This window comes from Copidosoma floridanum, unplaced genomic scaffold (genome assembly GCF_036245765.1).
Source record: "Copidosoma floridanum isolate Cflo_tuat_1 unplaced genomic scaffold, Cflo_Japanese_pri ptg000006l, whole genome shotgun sequence".
Classification (NCBI taxonomy): domain Eukaryota; kingdom Metazoa; phylum Arthropoda; class Insecta; order Hymenoptera; family Encyrtidae; genus Copidosoma; species Copidosoma floridanum.
In genome coordinates, this window is record NW_028321883.1 from 1,825,970 (window position 1) to 1,853,375 (window position 27,406).

Sequence of the window (27,406 nt, forward strand, 5' to 3'; positions counted from 1 at the left end):
ATACACACAGATAAGTTCGGTTCAGTTCAGTTCGCTGTCAACCGTCCAACGGTTAACACGTAAGCTCATTCCTTCTCTTAAATAAAGTGTTTTGTTACTATGAACTTATGTTGCCTTCGATTCATTAAATCCCAAAAAAAATGATGATGATTCTTTTATAAGTTAAGCTATATTAACATTTTACAATGAATACACTCATTTTTTGAACAAAAAAATTTTATACAATATGGTAGGAACATTAGTAACGTACTATAGTATTGATAAAGCAACTCACAAAGGAGTAGATAAATCAGACGATAAAATTTATGTTAATTTCCCTACAGAATTTTTAAATAGTATTAAAGAAGGTTTTCCTCCACATAAGTTGAATTTGAGAATTAACACTATTGTCATACTGATACGAAACTTAAACATATCTGAAGGACTTCGCAATGGTACAAGATTACGAATTACAAAATTATTTCAATACAACAATGAAGCTGAAATAATCACAGGCGAAAAAAAGGAAATAAAGTCCTTATTCCAAAAATAACACTACAAACAAACAATTTTTCTTCGCTACCATTTATATTGTACAGAAAACAATTTCTATTCACCTTAGCTTTTTCTATGACTATCAATAAATCTCAAGGGCAAAGTTTTGATGCCTTAGAAGTTTACCTTAGAAAACCGTTATTTTCTTATGGGCAGTTATATGTTGCATTGTCTAGATGTAGAAACCCAAAAAAAATTGCTATCCAAATTGAATCAGAAAACAAATCTGAAATTAAAAATATTGTTTGGAGTGAAATGAAAAAAAAAAAACAAAAAACTATTCTATAGTTGATTACTGTTTTTATACTTTGTTGCAAAGTTTATCTTTCATCAAAAAAGCAAATTTCAGTACCGTCTAGTACCCAGATCTATGTAATCATAAACAATCCGTTTCTTATAATATGTTTTCAGATACACCATCATGGATGCAAAATGTTATCAGTGTGACAAATGTTATTCAAAATTTTCAAATCAAGAATGTCCATCATTGCACGAAAAAATTTACAAAAAAAAATGTTTTCTATGTGATCTGTGTAGCATTATAATATTAGACAAGAAAAACTATTTGCGTCACACAAAGGAATGCCAAAACATTGAAAAAAATTTTAAGTGTAGTAAATGCAAAAAAAGTTTCGAAAGAAATTATTACTTACAGTGACATTTGAAAAGTCATGAAAAAAACGTTCAAAAAAATATTTGTCAAAATTGTGGAAAAGGGTATGTAAGAGCAGAGCACCTTAAAATATTTTATAGCATATAATCAAAATAAACATCGTAAGTAAGATAATTGTAACAAAATTTTTTGAAATGGTCAAATACAATTATATGTGAAAATTAGACCACTTGTAACAGTTAATATATAAGGCTTTCCGAATTTATTCACATTATATACGGGGAAGCTGGGGGGAGCTGGGGGGAGTCAGGAGGGGAGCTGGGGGGAGCTGTAAGGAGGTGGGAGGAGCGGGGGGAGCCAGCAAAAAAGTAGGATTACTTGAAAAATGCAAGAAAATGAAAGAACAACTACCTTACTTGTGGGGGAGCTGGGGGGGAGTGGGGGTGAGCAAAACCTCGCTCTAACTCATACGACTATATGATATAGGAAGATATATATAACGTCATATGCTACTTCTAAAAAATGTTGTTTTAATTTACGTGATAACTTTCAATTCGTTTTTTTTATTTTTAAAAAATATACTTCCTGTTAATCTAAAACTTTTTCCGAAACAACATTTTCTAATTCCAAATTATTTTTACGTTTCATTTCTATCAATATCCCTTTTTTAGTTTTGCATCTTCATAACGATACGTATAGATGTCCATGAGGAAATAAAGTCTTTTTTAAGTATATACCAACTTTATGGAAATTTTTTCTTGGATTTGTTAAATATCATAGCGAATAATAAGACTGAAGGAAATTGCTTTTTGTAAAGTTTAAAAGGTAATGATAAGGTATTACCTGTATTTAAAGTGATTTTTGGTATAAATACTTTATTTCCGAGTTTTCCTCCGGCGATAATTTCAGTTTGAATGTTTTGTGGATCAGTAGAAACAGTTTAATATGTCAGACGCTTTGAATTTGTGATAAGCTATATTGAGACTGTTAAATATAGATGGTTAAAAAATTCTTGTGCGCTGGCTACCTTCACTTTTTTTTGAGAAGTATAAGCTGACATAGCTGTCTTTTTTAACCCACATAAGGTTTGATTTTTGTAACCTTAACCTTTGTCTAATCTTTGGTTGCCCAAGGCACCTCAACAACATCTACGTTTAGACTAAACATTTTCGTAACGACGAAAACGCAGTTTTGCATGGCCAGTAATCCCAAAACTCAGAGCAACGGCTCACCTTGATCAATCTTCGCCCTTGGGAAAGAGTTAGTCCACAACCCAACCAAAAGGTATTTTTTTTTCCTCTATAATTTCTAAAAGTAATTCAGAAAAATTTCCATTAGCGAAACGAATGTTTGTATATAATTTTAAAATATCTTAAACTTATAAGCTTCTAAGAAATAATGACTTAATAGTTTCTGATTTAACCATACTTCTATTACTATTTTTTATAACAGGAAGTGTTTGACGGAAGTTTCCTCCCAAAATTATAAAATTACTTCCAAAATGTATGCGTGTATTGCATATATCACGCAAAGTTCTGTCTTCTATCTCTAAAGCTTTTTTGGGAATCATAGAAGCCTTGCCCCAAACTATCAAATCGATTTCACGTAATTTCTTTTTTTCAGATTCAAATTGGAAAAATGTAGTCTTAATATTTTTTAAATCCAAAGGTAAGCAAATAATTCTATGACTGATCATTACTTTTAATAGTAGTTCTGACACAATGTTAGTCATTAACAAATTTTTTTTCTTTGTGAAATGAAGTAATTAGTTAATGTTTTCTATTGAGAAATTTTACCTGATCCTCTAGGACCATCTATAAAATAAGTCTTCTTAACATTTTTACATTAAATATGAAAAATATTTTTTTGTTTATTGTTCAGCTGAGCATACTTAGAATCGAACATATGTTTAGAGAATGCAACTTTCTCTGCGTCATAATTTATTTTAAGTTAATTTTAGTTGGTACAGGTAAATGAAATGATTTACATGATTTATTTTCAAGTTCCAAAATTTTATTGATGAGCAGAGGAGCTCAATTTTCTTTACTACAAATGAAATCTGCACGAATAAAGTATTTATACTTATTTCAAATTTTATCATTTTGTATATTTTCTAATATCAAAACCATGCAAAAAATTTTCTTAATTGATGAGGAAGCAAGCAAGTACTAGCTTCTTGCCAAATATCATTAATCTGTGGATCATACTCGATTAAACCCATGGCAACTGCAGTATCTTTAAATGTTTTATATTTTTATTCATTTTTAAATCTTTGAATGAAGTTGCTCCATTTTTTTTATTTAATATTGATTTTAAAAAATCTTTCATTATCTTCTGATGATACTCCATTCGATCTACCTATTGCAGTATTTGTCATTTTTTTTGTTCTTTTTTACCCAAATTTTTAGTTGATTATTAAAAATAAAGTTTCTGAGATATTAACATATTTTAAAGATTTGGCAAAATTGTTAATTTTATTTAACTCAAACCAATCTGTTAGATACGTCTGCCATTTTTTTAATTATCTTTTCAATTTTATTTCCCTTGAAAATGAATTTTTGTTTATTCTTGAAGTGCAAAGCAAGATTTATAACCTTCTCACTCCTATCACAAGGTGGATACACCAAGAGGATTCCAAGAACAGCGAGGAATGTATAAGGACAATAAATAACTTTAAATAACTTTACGGGTGATGTTGTTCAAATTTTATTATGTCATTACAACGTTTCGACTACATTTTGGCAGTTCCTTTCAAGTCACTAAATTTAACAGCATAAAATAAACTTGTTAATAATAATCACAAAAGCTTTGGTAATTGCTAAATTTTTAACATAGTTTTTACGATAAAAGTAGATAAATTATTAGACTTACAAATTCGACGTTGACAAAAATATTACTGAGCAAAGACAACTAATATAAGTTACATTTTTTCTTGCTCGTAAGTAATGACTAGACAATAATAAGGTTTACAGGTAGGGCTAAGTTTCGACGCCAGTATGTGACAAGGGGCGATTGCGCAAGTATCCAATAGTAGTACAGTATGAAGTGCGCAACATTTAAAAGTTAAATGGACAAGTGTTCGGTCAAGATTTATTCCTTTACCTTTAAACAATGTTTTATAAATTACTTAAAAACAGTGCCTCATTTTTTTGTATCTATAATTTTGTTTACGGAATCGAAGTTTGTAATATAAACCATTTCTGAAGTTAATCTTTTGTGAAGAAAAGATTCTCGATCTAACACTCGTATCGAGTCGAAATCGAAGGTGTGTCGACTGTTCTTTCTATGCATATATGCAGCCAAGGAATATTTATTTTTGGAATTTCTCATAGCATGTTAATGAGTTCGAACGTCGAGTATTCTTTTAGTTTGCCAAACGTAACTTTTACCACAGTCTTTATACTTGAAAGAGTATACAGTGAAAAGTCCTTCATGGTTAACAATTTTATCTTTGCCCAAGTCGCTTAATACTTTTTATTTATTAATAGGCTTAAAAATAACTGGTAAATGAATTTAATTTAGATATTTTTAATAACTAGATCAATACCTTTCATGTAGGGCAATACTATAAATTCTTTAGTTGACTCGTGACACTTTATTCTTTGACAGTTCGCAGATTGTCTTAATGGTATTGAAAACACTATCACTACCTTAATGAATGTAGTCGTATATGTATTTTATGCTTTGAGTAGATGCACAATATTTAAATTTTATGTGGCAGATATATTTCATTGGCAAAATTTTATTATGACCATTAAATTGTCAACTAAAATTTGATGTATTATTTTTAGTTTTATAAACATAATTTTTCAAAATATTATTTTTTCTGATATATTCGGGATAACCATTTTTTTAACGATTCTATATTAGCAAATGATTTAGAACAGTTTTTGATACATTTGTTATTGAACGTATTTGAATATGGCCTTTTTTTAAAGTAAGGACCGTAAAGCATGTGTTTAAAAACCAATTTAAAAAGTTTTTCATTATTTAAAGATATTTTAGCTGATATAATTTCATTCATACATTCAAGTCAAATCATTCTATTGTTAGAATGTAGTGTTATAAGAAGATATGGATATGGTTTTTCAAAAAACCATGTTTTTCAAACTCTATAGCATAAACATAGGCTATAACTTTTCCAAAGAGAACAATTATTTTAAGTTCCAAATAATTATTATAATAAACAAGTTAATATACTTAGCACTTTACACGCACGTATTGCTTGAAAATTTAAGCTAGTAAAACGTGAGAACATCGAGAGTTTTTGAACTTAACTATGGTCTGATAAGGTAAAGGCACAAGTTACTGGCCGCGATCAGTACCTGGCCACTAACACCATTTCACGAATCATAAGAATTAACTTTAATACTAATTCGTGCCAGGATAACATTACTTGTAAAAACTTATCCATAATTTATTTTAAAATGCAATGAAGATAGTTTTTTTAGTTCAAGACTTTGAAAAATAATTTTCAAAAAAGTGGTGGCCTAGTACTACAGCACTTGTACATAAAATGTGTACATAACCTCACTTCTGCGAGCACTAGTAGCGGACCACCTCGATTTATGTACATTTAGCATGGGGTGGCCAGTAACTGGCTCTTAAATTTGAGCCACTAAAGCAACCCTTTTTTTCAGTGGCCATGTACTAAAACATCTGACATACTCAGATATTTATAAATTATTATTGTCTACGGTTGGATATATGACTTCTATTTATCGTATAGTTCAAAATACATTCGAAGCTTTCAAATGATACCTAACAGAAGTAAAAATTTTAAAAGCTGTTTAAAATATATGATGTTTTTTAGATAACAGCTACTAAGTGGCCAGTAACTAATACTTTTACCTTAATAAAAAATCAGTGCACCAAACGCGCGTAAAAAGTATAGTTGTATTATTTTGTATCTGCTTAGCACACCTTCAGTAAGTTTTTTTTTACATGTTGAAATTAACCAAATTAAAATGGGTTGATGAACCTCTAATTAAATAAGTAGCAACATAATCACCTCTAACTAAGAATAGACACTCTTGATTTAAAAATTTTGAGTTACATTTGTCACACTGATAACATTTTGCATTCATGATGGTGTATCTGAAAACATATTACAAGAAACGGATTGTTTATGATTACATAAATCTGGGTACTAGACGGTACTGAAATTTGCTTTTTTGATGAAAGATAAAATTTGCAAGAAAGTGTAACAATAGTAATGAACTATGGAATAGTTTTTTGTTACTCTAAAATTTCATTCCAAACAATATATTCAATTTCAAATTTGTTTTCTGATTCAATTTGGATAACAATTTTTTTTGGGTTTCTACATCTAGACAATGCAACATATAGTTGCCCATAAGAAAATAATAGTTTTCTAAGATACATTCCAAAGGCATCAAAATTTTGACCTTGAGATTTATTGATAGTCATAGAAAAAGCTAAGGTAAATAAACATTGTTTTCTGTACAATATAAATGGTGCAAAAAAAGAATTGTTTCTTTTTAGTGTTATTTTTGGAGTAAAGACTTTATTTCCTTTTTTTTCACATGTGATCATTTCAGCTTCGATGTTGTATTTGAATAATTTTGTAATTCGTAATCTTGTACCATTGCAAAGTCCTTCAGATATTTTTAAGTTTCGTACAAACATAACAATAGCGTTAATTTTTCAATTTAATTCGTGCGGAGGAAGACCTCCTTTAATATTATTTAAATGTTCTGGAGGGAAATTAATATAAATATTATTGTCTGAACTATCTACTCCTTTGTGAGTTGCGTTATCAATACTATAATACGTTACTAATATTCCTACCATATTATTCAAAATTTTTTTGTTCAAAAATTGTGAGTTTTTATTGTGAGATATTAATGTAGCTTTAATTATAAAAGAATCATCATCATTATTAAAAATTTTAGAACATTTATCATTTTTTTTCCATGTCTAAGGAATTCTAAAAGTTTTAATTTTGCCCTCCCCTATATCCAGTGGCAATAAAGAAAATTTGAAATAAAAAATACTAAACAAAGGCCAAAAATTGAAAAATTTTATGGTTTCTTGAACAATAGTAATTTTGGTTCCGTTTTCTACTACTCGGAGAATTTGACGGAAGTCTCGACCTAAAATTATTATTTTATTCCTAAAAGGTTTATTACTACTAGATAAATCTTTTGAAGTCCTATCAACGATCTCTAACGCTTTTTTCGGTATCATAGAAGCTTCATCCCAAATAATTACTTCTACATTACGTAATTTTTGTTTACTTGGCTCAAACTAGAAGAACGCACTTTCTATAGTACTTAAGTCTAAAGGAAGTCTAAAAGTTCTGTGAGTGGTCATTCCATTTGGAAGCAGAATAGAAGCAAAACCTGTCCAGGCCATTGTAAGAAAATTCTCTGTAGAAGTAACAGGAAGAGTTTTTTTTTCGTTACAATTTGGGAGTCTAATTCACTGTCACATTTTTGTTTAGACATTTTGTAACTTTTTTAAATGAATTTAACAAAGTAAAAGTAAACGAAGAAAAAAATACAGATGGGCCAAAATTTTAGTAATAAAAAATTGAAAGAAAAAAAGCAATTAACTAACGATACTGTTGAAACAAAATCAATTTGTAATTCTGACAATATCGTAATTTTTTAATTTTATACGATATTTAAAATCTTTCAATACGTTGTTGTTTTAAATATATAAAAATTAAGCATTAGTCAGGGAAAATAAAAAATATTTTCTGAAAATGCATGTTATTAATTATAGTCAATGTACATTTAATACATATATCAGTTTTAAGTAAAAATTAATATGATTCGCATTTTTTTTCATACTTTGTAAATCTATATTTGCAATTACGGGGGTTGGTGCGCAGAGCGCGCAGGGGATAGATACAGTCATAAGAGTTTAGAACGAGGTCTTAGAAATATCTATTGACACATACAGGATAGACAGCTCATTTAATAAAGGGGGCCACTAGAAAGAATAATAAAGCCCACAAAAAAAAAGTTAGGGGCACATTTCTTTTCATGTATAAACTTTACCACTTTTATTCGAAATCAGCAGCGTGTTCTTCATAGTTCCTTAAAAGCAGCCCAGTAATCATTCCCCGGCGTAGAACATCTATTTCCGAGTGTTTCCGAAAAATGCCGTAGTCTTCCGCATTCTGTGAAATATATTTGCAACATGTGAGGTGTACCAAATTGCTAAAATTAAAAGATTAAATTTCAGCACTAAAAGACAGAGAGAAAGAGCTATGCACAATAAGCAACGTTAGCACTATTTAAGATACCCTTAAGATACTCCGTGTGCGTAGACAGCAGAGTATCGGGGTCACTAACAAGCAAACCACTATATGCATTAAATCTAGGCAATTCTTTGTTACTTTTACTTTCTTCACTCAGTTTCTTGTAATTAACTATGGCTTAGTTGTTGTTATTTTTTGCATGCTGCCTATTATGTTTTCGCTTGTTATTCTGTTTATTGTTACTATTATTTTTTATTAGTATTATTACTACCACCACTAACACGTTTGAAGTTCCAATCGTTAGTCTTAGTTGAATTACCTTTGTATCTTTTAATTTAGTCCGATGAAATTTGGGGAAAACCGTTCGCAGGCGTAACTCCACTTGAGATTCTGCCTCTTCCTTGGGCAGCCCCTTAAGGTGTGACCCTTGTCCTTACATTCATAATAGAGGGTGCTGGTCGTGACTGCGTTTGCAGCCACCTTGGTGAAAGTGGACCAGAAACCTGCCCCACCATTTCTTAAGTAATATTAGTAGTAACTTCCAATTTTAGATTAATTGAGTGTAGTAACTTTTTACTTTCTCATTCTGACTGTAATTGTCTAAAGGATGACTCTACTTTTGTTTTATAAGTAAAAGAATAATCAAAGCAACCTAAACTATCTTTTTTAATGACTTCTATCCCTGAGCTATGTTTGTATATCCCACGCTACCTCATTAACGAGTTTTCTATGAGTCAGAGTTTCAATTAATCGATTGCTTAAATTATTTAGGTCCAGAAGTAAATGTAGTGAATTTTTTAACCTCACGTGTATCACTCCTTAACAACTCTCACTCAATGGCCTCAATGTTTCTTTTTTGAGCAGGTAGACACTGCTCAAACTCAGCTCGGAATGACTCTTGGACCCTCCTGCTATCCTCTCTCTCTCTTTTACCATAGCTTTACTGTGCTGAGAGGCAACGGACTCAAACTTCTTTGTGTCAACTATCTATATTTTTAAGGCCATATTTTCTGTCTTGTAGATCTTGAAGTTTACTAACTACAATTGTAAATTAAAAATTCATACGACCAATAGTATACAAGCGAATGTTGATACATCTAAATCATTTTATCAAGAGGTACATATGTATAGATAGCGGCCCTTTCAATACAAGCACTTTATATCCTCCATACATGCCCTTTTTTTAAATATCCAATATACTTAAGATTCATAATACTAAATCACAAAGTTTCTTTTTCAAGAAAATTTTCTGAAGAAATAAATAAGAATGAGAAAAATATCCTCCCTGGGTGCGGATCGAACACACAACCTCCTGTTTACTAGACAGTTGCTCTTCCACTTAAGCTACCGAGGAGCTGTACATTCACTCGCACCGTAAGTTTAGATCAATATTCGCTTGTATACTATTGGTCGTATGAGTTTCTAATTTACCAACAAGCATTAGAGTCACATAACTAACTACAATTGTCATTTTTATTGAAACTGTATTTCTATTTTTCAAGCCTTTTAACTTGTTATCTTTAGTTCAGGTATTAATCAAATGTATTTTCTTATTTTTTGAATCTTTCAACTTGTTATCTTAAGACAAGATATCAATTAAATCTATCTTTAGAGCCTTTATTTAGAATACGTTGTTGTTAATCAACGAGTTGACTTTTTTCGCACTTATTTCTATCAATTGAAACAGGTCTAGCATATCCTGGCTTTGATTGGCATCCACTCCCAAAATAACCTAAATCAAAATAGAAGGAATGAAAGAAATAAAATTAGATGGTCAATTGGATAAAGCTGTGTTTCAAGAATAGACATAAGTAGAGCGCGTACACGGACAAAATAAATGCTCACCACCTATGGGACACGCTACGATTTACGGCATGGGAACGCAACATTTCTGAGGCTGTTCACAACTACAGCTTAGTTTCTGCTCGTTGGAACACACATTAAATAAATTTTTAATTAAAATTATCTATGTATGCAACAACCTTATTGTTCCTGAGAAAGACAACCAGATTATTTTTACGGGTAACAAGCACCTCATCAAGCTTCCTTCGATTGTCTTTACTTTTTTTTTTGTAGGCATTATTTAGTATTTTCGAGGCGTTTTGGCTTCGAAGTAATAGGAACCAAACCAACAAAAGTATTCTACTTTCATGTACCCACGTGCATATAAGAGCAGTCAATTGTTTATGAGAGTAACACGGAAAGCATGCGTGAGTGTATTCGATGGAAAATGGTGTTCGCATTATACGTGACATGCTTAGAGAGAGAAAATGGCAAAATATCAACATTTGCTATTTTACACACACCTCCAACCGCAACGCTGCAACGTGAGGAAACGCGCCTACCCAGCTCAGAAAAACGCAAGCCGTAACAATAACGCGAACCTCCCCTCCATATGCGTGATTGATAATTGACAGCACTAGCAACAGCATGGCTCTCCCCTGTCACGACGCTGGCCAACCTCACGAGAAAACGAGTTATGTAAGCCTTTGGAAATATAAGTTAGGTACAATAAACGAACGTAAGAAAATAAGCGGTAACAGTTAGTGTTGTTACAGAAATTTAAAAGTAAATATACTACTTACTGCTACTTATTTTATTGTTTTTGTTAAGTTCAACCTTCTTGAAGCTCTTCCCAAGGCTCCCAGTGTCTGTCTTATATCTCGACCTTGCGTCAAGTTGGCTGCTGTATCCTCACGACCTTCAGGCCGCTCTAGCACCTCTTGAGGCGTAACCTCAACTTCCTTAGAGGAGCCTGGATTGCTAGGCTCGCTCTCTTTCTCTGCCACACGTTACTCGTCACCAAACAATGTGTTTTTGGTAATTTCTACCATTACAACCGCATGCAAAAGAAAGACAGGAAAAATGTGGAGAGCAAAAATATGCGAGAAAACGAGAGAAAGGCTCATTTACAGAAAAAAATTGTGGTTACAAAGGTCTTGAACACACCTACACTACGCTATTATGAGCATCACAACCTGTTAGCACTACAAGTATGGGTAAATCAATGTGCAAACAAAAGTTCAACACAGTAAGTCTGCTTTGAAACTGCCTGCTAACAGTTAGAGAGAACGAATGCAAGAGTGTATATCGACTTACTGACCAAACGAAAATCAACCAAACTATGCAATCTTAATGCTGCAGTTCAGCCCCAGAGCGTCCCAATTCTTTTCTACTGCGCATATGAGGCGTTTCACGCAAAACGTCCCAGGCCCGCTGCACGAGCGCTACACGTCACTGTTTTCAGCTCATTTTCTCGGCCTTACTCCTATCCTAAAAAAATGTTGCCAATAGCATTTTCGATGTATTTTTTAGTCAGCTTTCCGATTACGCGATTAGTTTTCCAAAAAAAATTCATTTTCACTGAAAAAAACATAAAATATGCTATGTCTTGAAAAAGGCCTTTTTAATATTTTTTTGAAAGGCTAGATGGAAAGCTAAGATTTTTTTACATTAAAAACGTCTTTTTGCACAGTGTGCTCTCACTAAAAAATTCGAGTAAAACAATACCAAAGAGTAGACGTTCGGCAGTCTGAACACGCGCCAAATCTGGTGCCACGCCACGCTCCGCTTAAGTTAACTAATATTATAAGTTTTATAACATTTATTTATTAATTTAACAATGAAGTATGCTTATATGTTATTACTTATTATAGGATTGTATAATTAAATTAGAATTTTTGATTTTTTACATGATTTTCAGGTAGAATAAAACTGTCTAAACATTTTAGTTCTAAGCGTATTTTAGTTCTAAATTCATCATAATTGCCTTGCATATTATAATTTATTCAACTTGCAGTGGATGGCGTATTTGCCGAAAACTGCCTCTTAAAAACTACCACAACTGTATTAAAGCAGTAGTGTGCAGTAACTCTATTGAAAAATGTTTTTTAAGTGCAGAATGTCTAGATTGTCTCAATACGTCAACGTTACGTCCACATCTTCTTGAATGTTTTGAAAAACATAAAATTTTTCGAATCAAATATAAATTGTGGTTTTAAACAGACAGATGTACCATTGCTACACAAACTTTGAATTCTCATGATTTCGTTGACTTACGAGGAGAAAAATTATTAAAACTCAAAACTCATGATTATTTTGCTAGGAAACAATCACTTTTTGGTAATCAACTGAAAAAAGATCTTAAAAAAGAAGAATTTATTGTAACTTGTGATTATTCGGAAAATTATGCTTTTGTTCTACAGATTCAACACAATCTTTTCATTGGAACAATAACCAAGCTTCCATTTTTACAGTTGTAATTAATTATAAAGAAAAAGATGAGCTTAAACACATAACTATTGCTGCTATTTCCGATAACCTAAATCATAATACGATTGCTGTATATAAGTATCAAAAAGTTATAATAAATTATTTGAAATCTAAGTTTGTAGTAAAAAAAAATTTTTACATAACTGATGGGGCCAGTCAACATTTTAAAAATAAGAGCGATTTTAGCAACATACTTTTCCACAAAAAAGATTTCAAAATTGATTTTGAATGGCATTTTTTTGCTACTGTTTATGGATAGGGAGCGTTTGATGGTATTAAAGCCACCTTGAAGAGAGGTGCAAGACGTGCAAGTCTTCAAGTTTCCTCTAATAACAGAATTTTAACAGCAGAAAACTTGTACGACTGTGCAAAGAATTATTGCAAGGAAATAAAAGTTTTATATTTTAGTAAGGAGTCGTATGAAAAATGTAAGATTAAACTTAAATCTCGATTTGATAATGCAAAATTAATACCTGGTACTTTGCAATTCCATGCTGTCATTCCAATCGATGATAAAACATTGAAATAAAAAAAAAACATGTCATAGCACTGAGTATCAACTTTTTCCAAAACAAAATAATAAAACCAAAAAGCCTACATTTCGAACTTCATCTAAAACGAAAAACTAATAGAAAATATTTATTAAATTAATAATATTCATAGTTAATTTGAGCGTGGCGTGGCGCCACGCCGGGCCTCGGCGCGCGTTCAGACGGCCAAACGTCTACTCTTTGGTATTGTTTTACTCGAATTTTTCAGTGAGAGCACATTGTGCGAAACCCCAGCTTTCCATCTAGTCTACCAAAAAAAATATTAAAAATGCTTTTTTCGAGATATAGCATGTTTTGTATTTTTTTTTCAGTGAAAATGAAATTTTTCTGAAAATTAACGATACTTTCGGAAAGTTGATTGAAAAATACATCGAAAATGCTATATGCAACATTTTTTTAGGATAGGAATAAGGTCAAGAAAATGAACTAAAAACAGTGACTTTCAGCGCTCGCGCGGTGGGCCTGAAAAGTTTCGCGTGAAACGCCCTATATACTAAAATTCAGCTAAGAATGCAAAACACATTTCTCACATATGAATTAATGAGTGTTTGCGTACTCTCTAAATCTGGATGCGTGATATTTCGCTTGATATAGGTGTGTATGCAGTGTGTAAACACTTGTTGACGAAATTATAAGTGAATACTATCAACAATTGTGATGTTAATCACTTTTACATTTTAAAAACATTTTCTTATATGTATATAACTATGTTTGTACTTATATAACTATGTTTTAAAAATTTTCTAAGTTTATAAAGTATATTCAGTGTAATGGTTGTAACATTTTAAGCTTAATATTCAGTTTTATGATAAAAAGTATTAGAAAACGTATTCGTTTATGCAAAATAATATTAATTTTTAAGTAAGAGAAACTATGTATATTTATTAATTCGAATATTGTTAGTAGTGAGCTTAGAGTGCCCTAATTTTTTGAAATTTATTAATGGATTGAATAAAGACAAAATTATTGATAAATAACGAATGGATTTTTTAATATTAAATGATCAATTGCATTTTATATGAGTCACTACTAGATTAATAGTTACGCTTACTACTTTTTAATGTAGTAATGAATATATTACGGCTACAACAAAAAAATGTGTTATAACAAATGTTTATTGGTGTGGAGTCCTGAACCCTCGATCTCTAGTGCCAAAGTACATCATCTTACCAGCTCACCTAAAATTGTCTGTGCAAGAGAATGACAAAAATGTGTACATGTAGTTCAGTTTTATGACCTTTAAAATTAATAACGAAATTGCAACACGTTTATAAAATACTGTACAATATAAAGTGATTTTAAGATATATGTATTTAATAAGTTGCTGTGGAATCGCCATAAATGCAAAAATTTAATACGTTGATATAAAAAATATGAAAGTTTGTACCACTTTTTTTGCTTTGATTAATTATTATGAGAATAAATTTTCAATTCATTTGTGCTTTAACATTCTGTATGTTACTACATTACTAAAATTTATTTAATTTTACGTTTAATGTATAAAAATTTTTTTGAAATGCTGCCACATAATAATTAACAAACTTTATGCACTAGCTCATTAAAATTAAAGTTTATTAAGTGAAATATTATGTTCAAATACAATGTTTCAATTGGCTTGTATTTATTCGAATTAAAGAATCTCTAAAAAATCTCTTGAATTTAAGAAATTTTGTATACATAGGTAGAATTACTTAACATTTATAAAATAATAGTATGATAATTACGTCATATTTGAGAGCTATGAGACATATGTCGTAAAAATATTCATAAGACAACAGAACATTTATTTTTTTATCATTTACCTAAAATACAAAGTATTTACATGATATTTTGCTTATTTCAATAAACCACTAATTTATAGATTTCTGACGATTCCACGTATGTACAAAAGACAGTCTACTTATTCGTAAGTGGTCGTAAAATTTAGATAAATATTCCTGAATTTCAATTTATTTATAAGTTAAAATCACTATTTTGCAAGTGAAAATAAATTACCACATTTTATAAGTAGACTTTCACTTATTCAAATTTAGAGAGAGTACAAATAACTAAAACGTACAAACACATTCTTTGGGCTTTTAGAAATGTATTTGATTAGAATTCAAACATACTTTTTATCATTGCCATGAAAAAGCTTTCTTTCTTCTTAAGTATCAGTAAAAGTACTTGTTAAATTTTTATCAGGATACTTTTATGATCCACTTCTAACAAAGAGTGCTTTAAATATTAATTCCTTTGTACTGAGAACTAATTTTCATTCATATATAAGTAACGCTGAACTCATGTGAATAACTATTATCACTCTTGTTACACAATTGTTTATAAAAAAATAACATGCTTCAATCGTACAATTTTGCAGGACACCGACAGATACATTAAGAATTTCTGTAGGATGTCAGTGAAATGGTGAGAAAAAAGTTTATAAACATACTTAAAGCAATTACACATATTCTTTTACCAAGTATTTATCAAAATAAAAACTCTTTGCTCTTTTGGGCTAAGGAAAAATTCATGATTTTTAAAGAAAATTTCCCCATCTATTAAAAAATGACAAAACTGTAGTAAATTACATATTTCAATTATGTTGAAATTCTTATTAATAACTAAACAATTATACACTAAGATTCTGATTTGTAAATGCCTAATTAGTGTTATTATTATTTAAATTATCATTAAAATTGTTACTATCATCATCATAAGTATTGTAATTAATATATGTATATTTTCAATGTTAACTTGAAGATTTACCACAGTTGGTTGGATTAAGAGATTTTGTATTGCTTGTATACATTTGCTGCAGGAACCAAGTGTTAATCATTATAATATAAAAAAAATGTTTCATTCAGGTTATAAACGAATAATTACTTATAATGGTGTAACTATCTGAGAAAATTTATAAATTCACTTATCATGCATGATTAAAAAAAACTTGGTAAAAAGATTGAATACGTTTATTATTTGGAAAAAAACTTTGCTGTAGAAAGCTTTGTATAACAACAAACATTGTAGACTTCTCCGAGTATAAGTGAAGGTTCGTATTATTGTGAGTGCTGAATTTATGTGAATCATAATAATTTAATCACTTTTTGATTTTATTTTTATTTGTTTTTATGTTATTAGTTAAATAACACTAACAAAAAACCAGTTTTTATATTTTTAAACTGATGAATAGAATAAATGCTGTCAACATCTTCGAAATTTGTATTAGCAACAATTGTTAAATACACATTTTATGAATGAAAACAGTAAAAATTTTTATTTACAATCGTAAAATCAATTACTTTAAGGAGGATTTCTTATAACCACGTATTTTGTAATAAATTGTTTAAAATGTCTACATTCATAACACTTAAATGATTTACTTATTTTAAGTGTAAAGCAAAATGTATTGATTTCCAAGATTTTTCAAATGTAGATAAGAAATATACGAGTTTCAAGCATACTATGCACATTTTTTTACATTCATCGTCAACTATGCATACTATATACGTACTTTATGAATAATATTATGTTTATAGTACATAGATATCTTTAGTATCCACCTAAGTATGCGCGTATGTATTTGCGCAGGTGTGCATAGTACATATACGAATAATATATGCTCTAGCGCTCCTGTTAATCAAAATAAAAACTTGAATACTATAAGTGTAAAGTAAGTATCCTATGTCATATCCGAGAGTGAAAGAGAGAGTATACTCGTATAATACATAGAGTGTGGTACAATATGCTTTATGCATACAAAAAATGACATTCCCTAGATTTTAATTACAGAATGTTGCAAAGCTGATGATTCATTGCAAAGAATAAATGTACCCTATTGCCACTCTACATGTAGGGTTCAGACAAACCCTTAATAATTTTAATTTAAAACATGAAACTCACCTTACCTTGCATTTTTTCTAAAAGCTACTTTTTATAGAGATATCCTATTTTTTAAGCCACATAAGACTTCTTTGTCTTCATTCCAACTATTTTTTATCAAACAAGGTCCCCTCCTATCAAAAGTAAAAACGTTTGTATGACATGGTTTGTGTCCTCACTAGAGACGTCTTTAAATACGTCACGAAAGACGTCTCAAAGACCAGGCCAGCTAACAGGTCAACTATAATAAATCATACTAGGACTATTTTCAACAATTTTCAAACAAAAAAGCATTATATATACATATATTTTTTTTTGTTATCACAATTAACTTAACTGAAATGAAACTTAACTTACATTTTACGAAGGTTATGACCAAATTGTAATGCTATTTTTTAACAAAATCGAACAAAAAAATTTTTATGCTTATTTTTAATGAAATAAAAGCTGTTTGCACTGACAAAACTATCTAACGCTATGTTTTTTGACTACTTTATATTCAATAGGCTCGTTTTTTACCTCTAACGATAGTAAATTAAACCTATGGTAAATATATCTACGCTAAGACGACAAACATTACTAATTGATAAGAAATAAGTTATTACAGATTAGGTCTTGTTCAATCTATTAAAGTTGTAATGGATACAAGCAAAAATATCAGATATCAATAAGGGCCATATAACCGTAGACCTTTGTTAAAGCCCTCATCCGTAAACCGTGATAGTAGAATAAAATTGTTTTAATTTAATTAAAATTCAATATCTTATATCATAACTTAAAAAACAAAGGAAATCAGATAGGTACTACAATCAAGGGAAATGTGCTTTATTTAATTATAAAAATCATAAATGTAGACTAATGTAACAGTAAACAATATTTAAATAATTTAAAAAGTAAATAGCTTATTCATTACATAAATCGCTCCATTACTAACTTTTATTGACTTACCATTAAAAAAAAATTTTTTTAAATAAGCCAGTCGAGTGGGTGCTCGAGTACCCAAGTATGAAGTTGTACCTTATGAAATTCTATGGCAGACAATATATGAATATAAACTTACCTTCTACAAAACAATACTGTATATAAAGGTAGTGCAATCATCGTTAGAATGAGTATACGTGCGTAAGAATTGGGTATGGTTTTAATGTATATTTTAATATTTAACAAGCAAACAATTATATACAATATATTACGTGAATAAGAGAGGTTTTTATTAGTGCCATGGCAATACGTGCTGATTGCATCTCTCAAGTCACGCTAATATCTGTCACATACGCTCACACACTCATTTCTGCCCATATTAAATACTCGCAATATATTTATATCTAAAGACTAAGAAAAACCATCATGTAGCACCCCTTTATCTACCTCTTTATTTCCAACAGAGTAATGAATTACATGCCAGTGAATTTCACTACAGGACGGTTATCATGCATATGTTTTTCGACAGATATTATTGAAACAGCAAAAGTATGTTCAAAATAGCATAAGAAATCGTAAAATAAAGTCTAAAAATGCTTAACTGTACCTTTCTTTTATATGTTTCTTTGAAAAAAAATCCTAATTTAACGTAACCTTGTTAAAGAATCACGTGAAATTGCATTTGTGAAGTAAAAATCTGAAAAAACCTCTCATTTTTGTTATTTGGTAGACTACTTTTAGTTGAATCCACTAATTTTTTTAAATAGACAAACAAATTTTTTTTTCAAAACAAAAAAAAGGGTTGAGAATACATGAAAGCGTGTAAATAAATATATCTGTAAGAGGAAAGTAAAATAATTGCCATTGTTGCTGCTTATTTTTCCTTTTCTAATCTCTCTGATTATTTACCCCACTAACTAATACACCCCACTAAGTAATGAACGCCCTGAAGTCAAAAATTACCTTAGTCACGAATGAAAAAACAGCGAAATAATAAAATGCAATAAAAATCTATTAATGTATTTGTAGGACCTTATATGAAGAAACCATTAATGAAAAATTATCTTAAAAATGTACAGTTGCCTAATAATTTTTAAAGATTAAAAAAAACTGTCTCGTAAATTATTTGTTTATTGTAAAATTACAAATAAATAATAGATAAGTGAACATTTTTTATTATTTAGAAAAGCTACACAAGAGAGACTATATTAAACTGTACCATTTGGATAACGTTAAAAATACATCGTCCTTATTTAATTAAGCGTATTGTTTTTTAAATTAACTATTAAGGTAAGTATTATTTTTCTTTCTTAAGCTTAACGACATGTTTTAAATAAAGAATGCCATAGCTTTATCGGTAATGCAGATATATGTAAGTTTAAGGAGGTTCAATTCGTACCATCGACAATGGTTAAGAGCTCTAATTGCATTCATTATTTATTCTATGTTTTATAAAAAATAAAGGTACGTTTTTTTAGGCAATCTCAGTCATTAACTTACTAAGATATTTCGAAATAAAAAAAACAAATAATTCAACACAGTGTGTAATAGGAAAAATATCTTGCCCTAAAAATAATAGTAACATGGGCTTAAAACATTTTAACTACTGCGGTTTTATAGCAACCTTTCCCTTTATCTGTATCTATATAAGTTAGAAACAAAATCATGATTTTTTAAAATAAAGTTAAGAACTTTGATGACGTTTGTAATATTAATGCATGTATGCCATATGAAGAAGCTTAGGTTCTGTCGGTAATGCCGTGAGCTTTCCACACCCCTGACCTTGCTGCGCCACCCCACTAAAAGATACCATAAACCCTTATACATTAACTGTCGAAAACTCTTCTTAAAAACGTTATAAAAATAGATATCTAGCAGGTTGAATAAATTGATAACAGCAAAATTTAACATCTAATAACTCTTTATACCTATAGCATATTTGTTTATATTCAGCATGAATGACATGACGTTGCCAACCTTCAATTCTGTATTAGTGATATTGCTTTCTACTTAAAATTAATCTTAGCTATCCAATGTCCTTAATACATATTTTGATAGAAGAATAAACTGCGTGATGTATGCTTCTGATACAATCTTAAAGTATTTTTCCTTATTACTTTTAAATCTCACATGTTTGGGTACTAGAGTACTCATTTAAGACAGACTTACTTTTAAACTTACTAGAATTTGTGCACGTTTCTTAGGAGATGATAGCAATATGTCAAGGTATATAAGGTAGTGTATATATAGTGTATAATGTATAATAAGGTAGTGAATATATAAGGTAGTGTAAGTACATTAAAATTGATGCACTATCAACATGTTTCTGTCAGACTTAACTAACACTTACAGTTAAATGTAGTTGTACAGTACTTACCACGAAGATACAACAAATAAATTATTGTTTTTAATAGATTTAAATTTAACAATAGTAATGTACTTTATTTATTATTTAAAATTATTTTGCAGCCTTTCTGACTAACTGTGCGTGTAACGTCTTTGAACGGATATAAGTTATTATTTTTCTATATATGTACGTAGGATATTTTACATTAACTAGAATAGAAAAAATTAGATTTTTCTGAAACTTTGCATACAAGAAAAGCTTTTATCTCTTAAGTTGCAGAGCTCACGTCACATTACCCTCTTGTCACGGATGGTCACGAAATTGAGATTTTTTCAAATATGCTAAAACTTGGGGATTTCATATGCAATTAGGAATGATAAGAAAAAAAAACAGTAAATATGGTTTGTTAGCATTTTCCCGTCTATAATAACTAGAATATTTTTAATTTTTTTAAAGATTGTATTCACCCGTCATTGGGCGTCAAAAAATTTAAAAGTTGAAATTTTGCAAAGCATGACATTTTTTTCCAATGTTTCTTTTTTTTAAATATATGCCTTATACTTCAAAAACATATTTGTTCAATAATAGAAATACGAATGCTGCTGATTTCTTTTATAGCTTAAACAGTGGTGACGCTTGTGTTGAATTTTGTTAAAGTTTTCTCTGAAGTAAACGACTGGACTCAAACTTTTCACCATTGCAGCCAATGCTAGATGAGCAAGGTTCTGGCCATTAAAGGGCTCTTACTATAATAACTGACCATTTTTACGTTTTATCCGAGAGGTTAATGTGAATTTGTAGAAAAAAAATTTATGTAAAGGGATTATTGTGCTTCCATCATTTATCTGTGGAGTTAGAATCATGACTTTTGAAATGGTAAACCCAAGATGGTCGACTTCAATTTTAAATTGTACGATTTTTAATTTTCAAAAATTTTCTTATTTTTATACATGAAGCATTACTTTTTAACAAAAAAAGTCTCAGAAATTGAATAATTGATTATCAAGAAATAGCAATTGATCGCTGTCTTTAATTCTTTCCGTGAAAAGTTTTTTTTTGACTGTTATTATCTGAGGAGCATATTTTTTATCATTCCAAGCTTACAGTCATCTTATACTATATTAACTGCAACGTTACTACATAAGTGGCTGAGTAACATGAGTAGGCTTAAAAATATTTATTTTTTTACTGTGAAACTTAAATCCATAATTTATATGAAAACAAAAAAACTGGAAAAACGATTTGAATCAAAGAGTAGAATTCTGTCATACAAAAAAAGACACTATATTATAAGTTTGAACAATCCATATTAGAATCAGGACATACTCTGAATGAAAATTTCATGAAAATAACAAAATTAAAAAGTGTTATTACAACAATTTTTGTTTATTACAGTATGTATTACAGTTTCTACTTACTGCATGTAATCATATAAAATGCTTATTTAGTAAAAATGTAATTAAAAAAAAGTTTTACCGTAAAACATTACTCTATTTTATCCTTTTTTTAAATTTCTAAGCCTTTGAAATAAAATTACAGCTATAACAACGGTGTTACATATGATAGTATTGGGTTGAGAAAAGAGTAATTTCTATTTTTTTTATATCTTGCAAAGCAAATTTATTTGTATGAATTTCAAACACTCATCAACGATATATGTGCTGTTTTGATCGATCACCTTTTGCCACTTTGCTGATAGAGCCATAATTCTGTCACTATAGAACTTCTGAGATTTCTGGGAAAAAAACTGAATAAAGTGATTTTTGCAAGCCTCTTTTGAAGCCAACTTCACACTGCTCATAGAGTTCTGCAGGGACCAAAACAAATGGTAGTCGGAAGGTCCGGGCTCAGCGGTGGATGCATTAAAAATTTCCAGCCAAGATCTCTCAATTTTTGCCGAGTCACTAAAGATATGTGTGGCCTAGTGCTGACTTGATGGAAGACAACGCCTTTTCAATTTATCAACTATGGCCATTTTTTTTCATCACCTGCTGCAATCGCATCAGTTGCTAATGGTAAAAAGACGAATTAATTGGCTGACCAGGTTCGAGCAGCTCATGATGAACAATTCCTTTCCAGTCCCACCAAATATGCAGCATCACAATTCTTTGAGTCAATATAGGCCTTGCAACTATCTGTAAAGCTTCTCCAGGCTAATAAGTACCACAATCTTCTTCGTACAGGACTGTTGTGCATGATCCACTTTCCATCGCTCGTAATCATTTGATTTAAAAATAGCTCGAGTTTATTTCATTTCAGCAGAGATTCACAAATGAAAACTTAATCCACTAAATTTTTCTTTGTTGATTAATGTGGAGCCCAAATATCGAGCTTTTTTCGGTATACAGCTTTGTATACGTGTTTCAAAACTGTTTTATAGTCAATTTTTAGTCCCATAGGGCCAATTGGGCGTTTAGCTCAATTGGCGCTACTTTCATATTTACTATATTCTATTGGGATTCTAAAAGGTTACGAGACTCTCGCGATATATATAGTCACTTGGGGAAAAAAATACACAGGCCTTATAGGTGCCATTCTGTTTTTATTTTTTTTACACGTTCAACGATTGTAATACGATAAAAGCCTTTTATTAACATATTTTTAAGGAGATGATAATACCTTAGCTATTTTTCCCCAACTCAATTAGCCTTTTGCAGCTTAAAACTTTCCTTTGAAAGTGCGAAAACGCACATTTAACCTTACTAAAATCCCATATATAGTCCGGAATGGGAGAACTTTATACAGGTTAAATGTGCGTTTTCGCACTTTCAAAGGAAAGTTCAAAAGACTAATTGAGTTGGGAAAAAATAGATAAGGTATTGTCATCTCTTAAAAATACGTTATTGAAAGGCTTTTATCGTATTACAATCGTTGAACGTGTAAAAAAAATTAAAATATAATTGCACCCATAAAGCCTGTGTTATTTTTCCCCCAAGTGACTAAATATACCTCGAGAGTCACGTGACCTTTTGGAATTCCAATGGACTATTACCTTATAAATATGGGATAGTATAGTTTCATTTAATAAGTATTACTAGCAATACGTAACTTTAACGCAATCTATTGGAAAAAACTAAAAGTACTTTTTTTTTAACCCAATGTAAAAAAACAACCTTTATGAAAACCATTTCATCAGACACCAATTTTGGTAAAAGCGTGGAAGAGAGGAGTCCAACGTTCACCTTTAAATTTTTGAGTAGAAACCATTATAAGCTGAATTAAGCCTTAAACCATTTATAGCTCTAAACAAAGAAATAGCATTTCTTCTCACAGTTTCAACTATAAAATCAATTAATTTTAGGAAAAGTTAAATTGTAAAATTTTGGGAACGGTAAGTTTTGTTTTATTCGTCAACTTAAAATTTTGGTGTTTTTGTTTCACAAAAATAAAATGGCTTTTTATACCAAGTTATACATTGGAACTTACTTTTCTAATTAATTGATTGTATTATCAGGTGTGGCATAATATGTTAAAACAATTTTTTTTTAATCTGAAAGTGGCACATACTCAAGAAAAATTACTATAACAATTAGGAATTCGCATCGCACAACGTTGCAAGGAACACAGTGGAACTATTTTACATTGACAAATTATAGTGCTCAAAATTTCCCTTCAGTATTTTCGATTTACCAATAAAAATTAAGTAATTATTTGAACAAAAAAAAAAAAACAATTGTATTCTATGCCAAATTATTAATAAATAAAAAATGATCTGAATAATGGCAAATATAACTTTGCCTTGATATACATTTTTTCGAGATAATTTGCGGGAATTTTTTAGATAAAACGTAAAAATGGTAAATTTTTACAGTTAGAACTTGTATTGATACCATGCGTATCTTATCACTGGACAGAAATTTTTCGTAAGTTTAGGACATCTGCTTAAAAAAAAAAAACATTTGAAAAAAATGTTATACTTTGAAAAATTTCATTATTCAAATTTTCAACGTTTAAAGAAGGGTAAAAATAACTCTTAAAAAATTAAAAAATGTTATAATTATAATCTACGGAAAAAATTCTTTACAAAAATACACTTACTATGTTTTTTGTTTTTACTCATAATTTCCTGAAAAATTTGCAAGTTCGACGTTTAAAAAAAATCGAGAATTTGTCCCCAGTCATGACAAGAGCGAAGTGTGACTTGTGGAGTAAGTTTCTCTTTCCACGAGATACTCGTATGCAAAGTTTCAGAATAAATTTTCTGTGCCGTTGTAGTTGACGCAGAATACCCTATTTATATATCTATGTAAAATCACGCCGCTGCCAGGGATATTCGGGCACAGTCGACTGGTCTCACATTCGAGGACTTTCTTTGGCTGGCCCTCAGTTTTCTAAACCAGGCAGGGTTGATTGTGTGTTAGGCACGGACATTTACGCATCAATCATTAAGGATGGTCTAAAGGTAGGACCGATTGGGACACCTGTTGCACAACAATCAGTGTTTGGGTGGCTGCTCACGGGTCAGGCCCATTTGAAAGTATTATTTGAAACAAATAGTTCAATTCAGGTTTTCCATACCTACACGGAACCGTCGATCTCAAGTCTTCTTACAAAATTCTGGGAGATAGAAGAGATTCGGTGCTAAAAGATTCTATCTCCAGAAAAAGAATTCTGTGAGCAACATTTCGTTGATACTCACTATCGTGATGAGCAGGATAGGTTTGTAGTGCGTCTTCCCTTCTCGCAAATACCCAGATTCACTGGCTCTCGATAAATCGCTCACGCTTGTCTTCTGCGTCTAGAGAAACGGTTAGCGTGATACAGTGATACAGGAGTGATACAGGATACAGAAAGGCGAAAAAGGATGTGAAATAAATATAATTATTAAAGTTTATGTACATTAGTGGTGCAAAAAATACCTTGGCTACTGCATAGTTAGGTAATACATGCACTTTTTTACACAAACAGTACTATACTGCAGTACAGTATATAAATCTTGAATACAAGCAGAAAGTATCTGCAATCGACGCATTGGCCCCCGTCCTTTTAAGTTATAAAGTTAGAACAAACAAAAATACGAATGCTTAAAAGTTAACATTAACGGTCTTTCATTATGATCATCATATTATACAGTTTGACTTAACTGAGCCGAACACGTGGGCTACGATAGTCTCATTCGCACAACCTAGGGTATGGAATATGATTATACATTTTACAATTATTTTTACAGACACTAGCATGGCTGTTGAATGTTGTTAGGTAAGTAAAAAAGAGTGCACAACTGCTTGTCAATTACTAATTAACTCTACTGAATGAACAATTCACCTACTAGATTTATATTAGACTTGATGTTGCTAGTTTCCCTACGAAATGCTTCATTGATTGTCCAATTACAATGAAAGTTTGGACTAATACACACGGCAATAATACTACCAGAAATAGTAGGATAGAATTAGCTTTTTTAAAAATTAAATTGCTATTAGTATGAAAGAAACCATGGTGGTAGTTACTCAGTTTCTGAACCAATCTAAATAGTTTTAGACTACAAATTTTATCAACTAACGGCCCCAAAAAAATGGTAAATGTGGTCAAAAATGGGTTTTCACGTCTAGAAAAAAACTGGAGAGTTAGAAAAAAAGTTGTGGTGTTGAAAAACATACGCAATTTTAAGGCGAAGAAAATGAGCTCATTGATTGAGGGGAATAGATTGGCCCAGCTGTATTTTTGCAATTTTTAAGAAAGTGCTCTTTTGGACCAAAAAAAAAAGAAATATATAACTCACGTTCATTTGAATATGAAGACTTCAAAATTAAATACAAGGTAGATCTTGTACCCCTTAACATCCACACTGAATTTCCAGAAGATCGATTGTAAATTTTTTGCAAGCCGCTGCAAGAAGCAAAAAATGGTCCCTCCGCAAAAAAGTTGGACATGGCTAGGTTTTCAACGTATTGCTATTTTTCAAACGGTATTGTACTCGTCGTGAGTTATTCTATAACCTAGTAAAACGTCGTTCCGTTCAACATTTCGGAAGTACGCGAATAATCGATGTCAAAAACCGGCTATTTTCAGTGGATGCGGTGGTGTGGCGAGCCACCGCCATAGGTCATACCCACTCTCCACATCATAGCTTCGGAGTTTGCGGGCGGCTCACCGCTCTGCAATATGTTAAAAAATCTGACATGTCCAACTTTTTTGCGGAGTGACCATTTTATAGTGAGTTATAAATTTAAAAAAAAAAAAGGTCTGAAGGAGCACTTTTTGGCAAATTGCGAAAATATGTTTGGGCCACTTTTCTTCCCTTTGAGCTTATTTTCTTCGTCTTGAAATTGCGCATCTTTTTCAACACCAAAAATTTTTTGTCCGACTCTCCAGCTTTTTTCTAGACGCGAATAACTTTTTTTGACCACATTTACCACTTTTTTGGGGCCATCAGCTGACACAATTTGTAGTCTAAAACTGCTTAGATTTGTTCAGAAACCGAATAACTACCACCATGATTTTTTTCGCGCTAATAACAATTTCCCAAAATTAACCATGCTTTTCTACTAGTTCTATCCTACAAAAAGCTCTGATATTATCGGATCTACGGTCAGATCTCTTGTTGCTTTCCTCAGCTATGTGTGCAGCGAGAGTCTACCAGTGCAACGTTGTGTTGGCAAGCTCAAAAGAGATAGCCTCCAGTATCACAGCAGACGGTGGCCATTCGCACTGTTAGTAATATCAGTGAAGTATCATTGTCATGGGTTTAGGGATAATGTTGGGGATGCATTACATTTATCAATCTAAATTTGTCTGAATATCGTGTGGATATTAGTACAAAAAGCGAATCGATGCATGCGCAACCACAGAGTTACGTTAAAAAGTGCCGTCTGCAATTTTGGGTTAGCATGCAATGTGCTGTTCAAGCTGAACCCTGAGGGAGTTGTGTAAAACGCATTGAAAACGACACCAAATTTCTTTAACTGATCTCCAGCCCGTCCAATGCCGTGGTAAAGGATGTAGTTGACTGAATATGAAGAGTCCTAAATTTCCATCTCCGTCAATAGGCCCATAAAGTTGCAAACTAAATATTCCTTCATAAAGCAACTGCATGCAGTAGTCATATCTAGGTCATGTTTTAAACATTGATAAAA

General features: G+C 30.8%; 1 protein-coding gene across 5 annotated transcripts in view; it reads right to left on the bottom strand.

Moving 5' to 3' along the window:
• The window catches only part of Nuak1 (Nuak family kinase 1), a 687,224-nt gene extending 670,068 nt beyond the window's left edge, over positions 1 to 17,156 (bottom strand). For 4 of the 5 annotated variants that reach the window (XM_089598604.1, XM_089598607.1, XM_089598606.1 and 1 more), the window contains exon 1: positions 15,950 to 16,317. The gene's annotated coding sequence lies outside the window, so the exon portion shown is untranslated. Of the gene's footprint in view, positions 1 to 15,949; positions 16,318 to 17,088 lie in introns of those variants that run through there. The other variant, XM_089598605.1, reaches the window with a different exon arrangement.
• Positions 17,157 to 27,406: the final 10,250 nt, after the last annotated feature.